This window comes from Pseudophryne corroboree, chromosome 5, assembly GCF_028390025.1.
Source record: "Pseudophryne corroboree isolate aPseCor3 chromosome 5, aPseCor3.hap2, whole genome shotgun sequence".
Lineage (NCBI taxonomy): Eukaryota > Metazoa > Chordata > Amphibia > Anura > Myobatrachidae > Pseudophryne > Pseudophryne corroboree.
In genome coordinates, this window is record NC_086448.1 from 592,314,921 (window position 1) to 592,325,536 (window position 10,616).

At 44.0% G+C, this 10,616-nt stretch overlaps 1 pseudogene; it reads right to left on the minus strand.

The window, feature by feature from the left end:
* Window positions 1-699: 699 nt before the first annotated feature.
* On the minus strand, window positions 700-818 carry LOC134931640 (5S ribosomal RNA; annotated as a pseudogene).
* Between the last annotated feature and the right edge of the window lie 9,798 nt (window positions 819-10,616).

Below are 10,616 nucleotides of genomic sequence, written 5' to 3' on the forward strand. Positions count from 1 at the left end.
TGTGGGCTGCTGCACTGTGACTGTGACTAGACAAAGGACGATCGGGCACCAGTCAAATTGATATATAATTGATATATGAAAACCAAAATCGGACAATTAAACCCTTGGAAACTGGGAGGAAAAAAATAAAAAAATTTCCATTTATTGACACTGTCCTAGTTGGTGGTGCGCCCAGAGCCAGAAAGTACATGTACTATCAAAAGGGAGAGAGATAAGGCTCTTATGTGGGCGCACTCTTTAGAAATGTAGGAAAATTCCTATGATATATGAGAAGAAATATTTAAAACATGATTTTTAATGTTTAAAGTTTAAAACCGTAATTACCCATAGGAGTGATCCATGTGAAATTAAGATATTACAGATAAAGGATTGAAAATGTTCTGGTCTGATTTTTCACAATAAGTGATTGAAAAGGTTGTAGACACTTGATTGTCTTACCTCCATTTCCCCTGACCAGTACAGAATGTCTGTATTAATGGGACCGAGGAGTGGTCATAACAATATTGATAAGTAAGTCCCAAAAAGGGCTGCTTACAATTAGAAATTAATGGTCACCAGCATTCAAGAAACCTGACTTTATAACATAAGCCACAATTATTGGTAGTAAGCCTTCAGTAGGGAGAAAATATCGTAAGAACCAGAATTAGTGGTGATACTGCTGTTGGCGTCGCAACTCACATAGAAAGGAAAATAATTCCTGCTCTACAATACCAGGTATTTGCAGGGGGTCTCCTCTCCCGGTACTAACCCAGCCCAACGCTGTTTGGCTTCCAAGATCGGACGAGATCGGGCATTTGCAGCGTGGTATGATAGTAGAGAATTTATGTGATAAGTACACCAATGAGAGTGCGCCTATATAAGAAATTAGAAAGAAGGGTGGAAACACTAGGAAAGCAAAAAGAGGTGAATAAGTAAAGTGGGAAGAAATATGTGGATCTGCTTTCCACGTTAGGCACAGCTCACAAAATCCCACATCCGTGGTATCGTGCTCCGTGGATCGTGGATGAGAGTCCACAGAAAGATAGTAGAGCAAGAAAGAGGCACAGAGTCAATGATTGCAGTACAATTGTATAATGGAAAAAGGTAAGAAAAGTGGGATATTCTGTGTCACCAAACAATTATTAATAAGCCCCTGACAGTAATTGCTGATATTGGCGCACGTTATAGTACACCTTGGGATGAACAAAGTATAGAAATTAATTCATGTTGGAGAATTTACATAAATCAAACAGCTTAGACCAGAAATGCAATATTATCATCAGTAAGTAAAATGGCACTAGAAATCACAATGGATGAAATCATATAGCAGTATGCTGGCCTCTGCTGGTGAAAGAACACCCTAGCAGTGTGAGATATCTGCCAGGTGCTATCTTTACCGGGTAATAGGCAGAAATAGTAAAACAAGAGAGAGACACAAAATCAATGATTCCTGTACAATTGTATAATGGAAAAAGGTAAGAGAAGTGGGATATTCTGTGTCACCAAACAATTATTATTAAGCCCCTGACAGTAAGTGCTGATATTGGCGCACGTTATAGTACACCTTGGGATGGACAGAATGTAGGAATTAATTCCTGTTAGAGAATTTACATATCATGAGTCAAAAAGGCTAGACCAGAAATGCAATATTATCATCAAAAAATAAATTAACACTGGAAATCACAATAGATGAAATCCTGTAGCAGTATACTGGCCTCTGCTGGTGATAGAACACCCTAACAGTGTGAGATAACTGCCAGGTGCTATCTTTGCAGGGTAATAGGCAAATGCAAACACTGGTTAGGAATTACATCAGGGTCCTAAAGCAGCAGACAGTATATACACAAAAGAGGTCTGCTGGGATGTATAGTGAAATACAAAAGGTATCCTGCTGTCTGTGTACAGTTTACACAGGACAGATGTGGGCTTACGGTCACCAAAATTGGAGGTTTCCGTGAAGTGAACAAGGCCGCACGGGCGAAACGCGTCTTCCACGGGGGGGGGGGGGGCAGCCGATGGAGTGACTTTTTGTCACCTTCACCTGCACCTGACTATGCCCTGATCTCTCCTGAAAACCTCCAATTTTGGTGACCGTAAGCCCACGTCTTACTAGTCAAACTAGATGTATTCCCGCTTACCAAACAGCAACAAACTCACTTTCTACATCCTAAAGTTGGGTGTTTACGATGTTTAAGTTGTTCCACATGTAATACCCTATTAACTGGATCCAGTTTCTGCCACCCACACACAGGCAAGACCTTCAAAATATGACATCAAGTGACCTGCACAACCACTCATGTCATTTATATGTTGAAATACCTCTGCGGTCTTGCCTAAGTCGGCAAGACGCAGCGGCAGTTTCGCGAACGGATGGCCCTTCATAGAAGCGCCATCAAGCAGGCACATGATAAAGGGACTAGTGAACAACCCCTGGCCCATCATTGTTTAACAGCCAAACATAATATAGCGAGTATACGTTATAGATCATGTGCCCCCTCTACACAGAGGAGCCGATCGTAATAAGATCCTATTACAGAGAGAAAGTAGGTGGATCCATGTTGAGCACTGTAAGTAATTATGAGCACTTATTAGAGTGGGTATAAATGTTTTGGCACTTGTTTTTGTACTGCTTGTCCCTGACGACGGGGTATATCCCTGAAACGGCGTAGTACCGGAATAAAGGCTATATTTGTACCTGCAAAAAACAAAATGGAGGCTGCACTGAATTTGTTCAATATAACATAATGATGATGTATCTAATAATTACACAATTTATTAATAAAAATTGATATACTGAATTTTAAAAATAAATACACCATAGAAATGCATGCATCAATAATAAAAGGTTAAAAAGCACAACTTGTGTAATGAATTAATATAGGGTTACCCAAACAGCCAGGAATGTGGAGAAGATTTGAAAATGGGAAGTCCGTTCCAAGATTGTTCCCCCAAAGGATAGCGCAGTCCAGTAAGCAAATTTTTGGGCGGTAAGCAGTGTCCAATGTATTGGCAGGTACCGCTAGAGGATAGCGTGCTCCAAGGTTTTAAATGATGAGCTCCTCATGCAATACGGTGAGTACAGTTCATCGGTTCAACTTGCTATTGTAAAGTCCCCCAAGTGCAGAGTAGGTATTCTGGTTTGGGTGGGGAATGGTCCGGTCTTCCAACAACATATTCCTGGCATGGGTTCCTGTACACCTGACACGTTTCGCTGCAATAAACTAGCATTTTTTTCAAAGGTATCTATGGTTAGAATGTGTGGGGTTTATATACCCCTTTCAATATGGTGGCTAATTAGCACCTGGTAACAATGTTGTATGATTACTGAGCAATATGCATATAAATGTAACTAAAATACATAGAAGACAGACCTACCTCTCATAGGATGAGACAAGTCTTGACAAAATACAGTTTCAATTGAAACTTGTCGATTTACATAGCGTGATTGGCTTTAGCAGCAAAGGTGAGTAAAAAGCATCATTATAATTAGTAGCCAATCAATAGGTTTGTTGGGGTAAGTGTCACTATGGAGACACTATTTTAAGCTTTATTATTGGTTAGGAGCAGAGTAATGGGTAGCACAATGTTTTTGCACGTAATATTGCATCACCGGAGATCCGATCACGTGACCACAGCCGCGCCACGTGACCAGAGCTCCGGCGGCGCCCACTAGTGTAGGGGAAGTAATCTATTGGTTAGGGACAGAACAATGGGTTGCACAGTACTTTTACACATAGTGTCGCGTCATCGGAGACCCGATCACGCAACCACTAATGCGTCACGTGACCGGAACTCCGACGGCGCCCACCAGTGCAATGAAAGTAGTCATATAGTGGTCGCCGCCGGAGTTACTTCCGCCCTCCAATGGCAACCTCCCATATGTAAAAAGTGATCTACAGGCGGCGCTAGGCATAGCGCTTCCGCCCTTACTAGTGGAACTCAGGTCACGTGTTCCGATCTGGGCTATAGTAAGCTTGGTCTAAGTGTAAGTCGGAGTCACGTGACCGCAATTCAGCATAATGACTTAGAGGACTAATTTAAGTTAATTATAACATAGTTATAGTGTATCGAGCATCTTACTGAAGTCATATACAGAGCCCCTATGGTAATTATATTTGTACCTGACCAGACTGCAGAGTGCCGCTGCTTCCAATACACTATTTAGGATCAGGATCAGATCCCCAGAGGGCACCGCAGCAAGTAATCTTTTCCCATTAGTGAGTGCCGAGCCATACTGCTGTCTATGTGTATATATATATATATATATATATATATATATATATATATATGTATGAAAAACAATAGATACGGGGGAGCACAGGTAACATTATAAAAGCAGTATAAGTGCACGTGATTCAGTGATATATAAATGAGTATATAAAGGAGTGAATAAAGACATAAAAACAGTAATGATTAAAAATAACACTTCTCCAGATAGTGGATGGCAGCAACCTTAAGCAATGTGATATGTGCTTGGGTGGCACATATGCGATGTGAAATAGAACATATTTACATATGTACATTTGTCATGCGACCGAAGATGCTGTTTGCATCAGATAAGTAATGTCCCTACATTACCACTTGGTCCACCTTATAAATTATTTTAAATACCAGTAGGCGCCCTTTTTCTCCACTTGTTCTATATATATATATATATATATATATATATAAAAACACATATGACCTTTTTTTTGTAATAACAGTGAGATGTAGAAGTACCTGTGTTTTGTATTGTAAATGCCAAGTGAGTGCCGCCGCTGCATCTCTTTCTATCTACCATTTATCAGAGGGCACCTGGCTACATTACATATTGGGAAGCGAGGAGTGCCCGGAGACATTAATTATATATATATATATATATATATATATATATATTTATATACACACACATACACTCTTATTCCTGCACTGTATATATATATATATATATATATATATATACACACACACACAAACACACACACACACACACACACACTTTTTCCTGCACTGTATATATATACATATATATATATATATATATATATACACATACACACACCTTTTCCTGCACTGTATATATATATATATATTAGAGATGAGCGCCGGAAATTTTTCGGGTTTTGTGTTTTGGTTTTGGGTTCGGTTCCGCGGCCGTGTTTTGGGTTCGACCGCGTTTTGGCAAAACCTCACCGAATTTTTTTTGTCGGATTCGGGTGTGTTTTGGATTCGGGTGTTTTTTTCCAAAAAACCTAAAAAACAGCTTAAATCATAGAATTTGGCGGTCATTTTGATCCCAAAGTATTATTAACCTCAAAAACCATAATTTCCACTCATTTTCAGTCTATTCTGAATACCTCACACCTCACAATATTATTTTTAGTCCTAAAATTTGCACCGAGGTCGCTGTGTGAGTAAGATAAGCGACCCTAGTGGCCGACACAAACACCGGGCCCATCTAGGAGTGGCACTGCAGTGTCAAGCAGGATGGCCCTTCCAAAAAACCCTCCCCAAACAGCACATGACGCAAAGAAAAAAAGAGGCGCAATGAGGTAGCTGTGTGAGTAAGATTAGCGACCCTAGTGGCCGACACAAACACCGGGCCCATCTAGGAGTGGCACTGCAGTGTCACGCAGGATGTCCCTTCCAAAAAACCCTCCCCAAACAGCACATGACGCAAAGAAAAAAAGAGGCGCAATGAGGTAGCTGTGTGAGTAAGATAAGCGACCCTAGTGGCCGACACAAACACCGGGCCCATCTAGGAGTGTCACTGCAGTGTCACGCAGGATGTCCCTTCCAAAAAACCCTCCCCAAACAGCACATGACGCAAAGAAAAAAAGAGGCGCAATGAGGTAGCTGTGTGAGTAAGATAAGCGACCCTAGTGGCCGACACAAACACCGGGCCCATCTAGGAGTGGCACTGCAGTGTCACGCAGGATGTCCCTTCCAAAAAACCCTCCCCAAACAGCACATGACGCAAAGAAAAAGAAAAGAAAAAAGAGGTGCAAGATGGAATTGTCCTTGGGCCCTCCCACCCACCCTTATGTTGTATAAACAGGACATGCACACTTTAACCAACCCATCATTTCAGTGACAGGGTCTGCCACACGACTGTGACTGATATGACGGGTTGGTTTGGACCCCCACCAAAAAAGAAGCAATTAATCTCTCCTTGCACAAACTGGCTCTACAGAGGCAAGATGTCCACCTCATCATCATCCTCCGATATATCACCGTGTACATCCCCCTCCTCACAGATTATCAATTCGTCCCCACTGGAATCCACCATCTCAGCTCCCTGTGTACTTTGTGGAGGCAATTGCTGCTGGTCAATGTCTCCACGGAGGAATTGATTATAATTCATTTTAATGAACATCATCTTCTCCACATTTTCTGGATGTAACCTCGTACGCCGATTGCTGACAAGGTGAGCGGCGGCACTAAACACTCTTTCGGAGTACACACTTGTGGGAGGGCAACTTAGGTAGAATAAAGCCAGTTTGTGCAAGGGCCTCCAAATTGCCTCTTTTTCCTGCCAGTATAAGTGCGGACTGTGTGACGTGCCTACTTGGATGCGGTCACTCATATAATCCTCCACCATTCTTTCAATGGGGAGAGAATCATATGCAGTGACAGTAGACGACATGTCCGTAATCGTTGTCAGGTCCTTCAGTCCGGACCAGATGTCAGCATCAGCAGTCGCTCCAGACTGCCCTGCATCACCGCCAGCGGGTGGGCTCGGAATTCTGAGCCTTTTCCTCGCACCCCCAGTTGCGGGAGAATGTGAAGGAGGAGATGTTGTTGACAGGTCGCGTTCCGCTTGACTTGACAATTTACTCACCAGCAGGTGTTTGAACCCCAGCAGACTTGTGTCTGCCGGAAAGAGAGATCCAAGGTAGGCTTTAAATCTAGGATCGAGCACGGTGGCCAAAATGTAGTGCTCTGATTTCAACAGATTGACCACCCGTGAATCCTTGCTAAGCGAATTAAGGGCTCCATCCACAAGTCCCACATGCCTAGCGGAATCGCTCCGTGTTAGCTCCTCCTTCAATGTCTCCAGCTTCTTCTGCAAAAGCCTGATGAGGGGAATGACCTGACTCAGGCTGGCAGTGTCTGAACTGACTTCACGTGTGGCAAGTTCAAAGGGCATCAGAACCTTGCACAACGTTGAAATCATTCTCCACTGCGCTTGAGACAGGTGCATCCCACCTCCTATATCGTGCTCAATTGTATAGGCTTGAATGGCCTTTTGCTGCTCCTCCAACCTCTGAAGCATATACAGGGTTGAATTCCACCTCGTTACCACTTCTTGCTTCAGATGATGGCAGGGCAGGTTCAGTAGTTTTTGGTGGTGCTCCAGTTTTCTGTACGTGGTGCCTGTACGCCGAAAGTGTCCCGCAATTCTTCTGGCCACCGACAGCATCTCTTGCACGCCCCTGTCGTTTTTTAAAAAATTCTGCACCACCAAATTCAAGGTATGTGCAAAACATGGGACGTGCTGGAATTGGCCCAGATTTAATGCACACACAATATTGCTGGCGTTGTCCGATGCCACAAATCCACAGGAGAGTCCAATTGGGGTAAGCCATTCCGCGATGATCTTCCTCAGTTGCCGTAAGAGGTTTTCAGCTGTGTGCGTATTCTGGAAACCGGTGATACAAAGCGTAGCCTGCCTAGGAAAGAGTTGGCGTTTGCGAGATGCTGCTACTGGTGCCGCCGCTGCTGTTCTTGCGGCGGGAGTCCATACATCTACCCAGTGGGCTGTCACAGTCATATAGTCCTGACCCTGCCCTGCTCCACTTGTCCACATGTCCGTGGTTAAGTGGACATTGGGTACAGCTGCATTTTTTAGGACACTGGTGACTCTTTTTCTGAGGTCTGTGTACATTTTCGGTATCGCCTGCCTAGAGAAATGGAACCTAGATGGTATTTGGTACCGGGGACACAGTACCTCCAACAAGTCTCTAGTTGGCTCTGCAGTAATGATGGATACCGGAACCACGTTTCTCACCACCCAGGATGTCAAGGCCTCAGTTATCCGCTTTGCAGTAGGATGACTGCTGTGATATTTCATCTTCCTCGCAAAGGACTGTTGGACAGTCAATTGCTTGGTGGAAGTAGTAAAAGTGGTCTTACGACTTCCCCTCTGGGATGACCATCGACTCCCAGCAGCAACAACAGCAGCGCCAGCAGCAGTAGGCGTTACACGCAAGGATGCATCGGAGGAATCCCAGGCAGGAGAGGACTCGTCAGAATTGCCAGTGACATGGCCTGCAGGACTATTGGCATTCCTGGGGAAGGAGGAAATTGACACTGAGGGAGTTGGTGGGGTGGTTTGCGTGAGCTTGGTTACAAGAGGAAGGGATTTACTGGTCAGTGGACTGCTTCCGCTGTCGGCCCAAGTTTTTGAACTTGTCACTGACTTATTATGAATGCGCTGCAGGTGACGTATAAGGGAGGATGTTCCGAGGTGGTTAACGTCCTTACCCCTACTTATTACAGCTTGACAAAGGGAACACATGGCTTGACACCTGTATTCCGCATTTCTGGTGAAATACTTCCACACCGAAGAGCTGATTTTTTTGGTATTTTCACCAGGCATGTCAACGGCCATATTACTACCACGGACAACAGGTGTCTCCCCGGGTGCCTGACTTAAACAAACCACCTCACCATCAGAATCCTCCTGGTCAATTTCCTCCCCAGCGCCAGCAACACCCATATCCTCCTCATCCTGGTGTACTTCAACACTGACATCTTCAATCTGACTATCAGGAACTGGACTGCGGGTGCTCCTTCCATCACTTGCAGGGGGCGTGCAAATGGTGGAAGGCGCATGCTCTTCACGTCCAGTGTTGGGAAGGTCAGGCTTCGCAACCGACACAATTGGAGTCGGACTCTCCTTGTGGATTTGGGATTTCGAAGAACGCACAGTTCTTTGCGGTGCTACTGCTTTTGCCAGCTTTAGTCTTTTCATTTTTCTAGCGAGAGGCTGAGTGCTTCCATCCTCATGTGAAGCTGAACCTCTAGCCATGAACATAGGCCAGGGCCTCAGCCGTTCCTTGCCACTCCGTGTGGTAAATGGCATATTGGCAAGTTTACGCTTCTCCTCCGACAATTTTATTTTAGGTTTTGGAGTCCTTTTTTTACTGATATTTGGTGTTTTGGATTTGACATGCTCTGTACTATGACATTGGGCATCGGCCTTGGCAGACGACGTTGCTGGCATTTCATCGTCTCGGCCATGACTAGTGGCAGCAGCTTCAGCACGAGGTGGAAGTGGATCTTGATCTTTCCCTAATTTTGGAACCTCAACATTTTTGTTCTCCATATTTTAATAGGCACAACTAAAAGGCACCTCAGGTAAACAATGGAGATGGATGGATTGGATACTAGTATACAATTATGGACGGGCTGCCGAGTGCCGACACAGAGGTAGCCACAGCCGTGAACTACCGCACTGTACTGTGTCTGCTGCTAATATATAGACTGGTTGATAAAGAGATAGTATACTCGTAACTAGTATGTATGTATAAAGAAAGAAAAAAAAACCACGGTTAGGTGGTATATACAATTATGGACGGGCTGCCGAGTGCCGATACAGAGGTAGCCACAGCCGTGAACTACCGCACTGTACTGTGTCTCCTGCTAATATAGACTGGTTGATAAAGAGATAGTATACTCGTAACTAGTATGTATGTATAAAGAAAGAAAAAAAAACCACGGTTAGGTGGTATATACAATTATGGACGGGCTGCCGAGTGCCGACACAGAGGTAGCCACAGCCGTGAACTACCGCACTGTACTGTGTCTGCTGCTAATATATAGACTGGTTGATAAAGAGATAGTATACTTGTAACTAGTATGTATGTATAAAGAAAGAAAAAAAACCACGGTTAGGTGGTATATACAATTTTGGACGGGCTGCCGAGTGCCGACACAGAGGTAGCCACAGCCGTGAACTACCGCACTGTACTGTGTCTGCTGCTAATATAAAGACTGGTTGATAAAGAGATAGTATACTCGTAACTAGTATGTATGTATAAAGAAAGAAAAAAAAACCACGGTTAGGTGGTATATACAATTATGGACGGGCTGCCGAGTGCCGACACAGAGGTAGCCACAGCCGCGAACTACCGCACTGTACTGTGTCTGCTGCTAATATATAGACTGGTTGATAAAGAGATAGTATACTCGTAACTAGTATGTATGTATAAAGAAAGAAAAAAAAACCACGGTTAGGTGGTATATACAATTATGGACGGGCTGCCGAGTGCCGACACAGAGGTAGCCACAGCCGTGAACTACCGCACTGTACTGTGTCTGCTGCTAATATAGACTGGTTGATAAAGAGATAGTATACTCGTAACTAGTATGACTATAAAGAAAGAAAAAAAAACCACGGTTAGGTGGTATATACAATTATGGACGGGCTGCCGAGTGCCGACACAGAGGTAGCCACAGCCGTGAACTACCGCACTGTACTGTGTCTGCTGCTAATATATAGACTGGTTGATAAAGAGATAGTATACTCGTAACTAGTATGTATGTATAAAGAAAGAAAAAAAAACCACGGTTAGGTGGTATATACAATTATGGACGGGCTGCCGAGTGCCGACACAGAGGTAGCCACAGCCGTGAACTACCGCACTGTACTG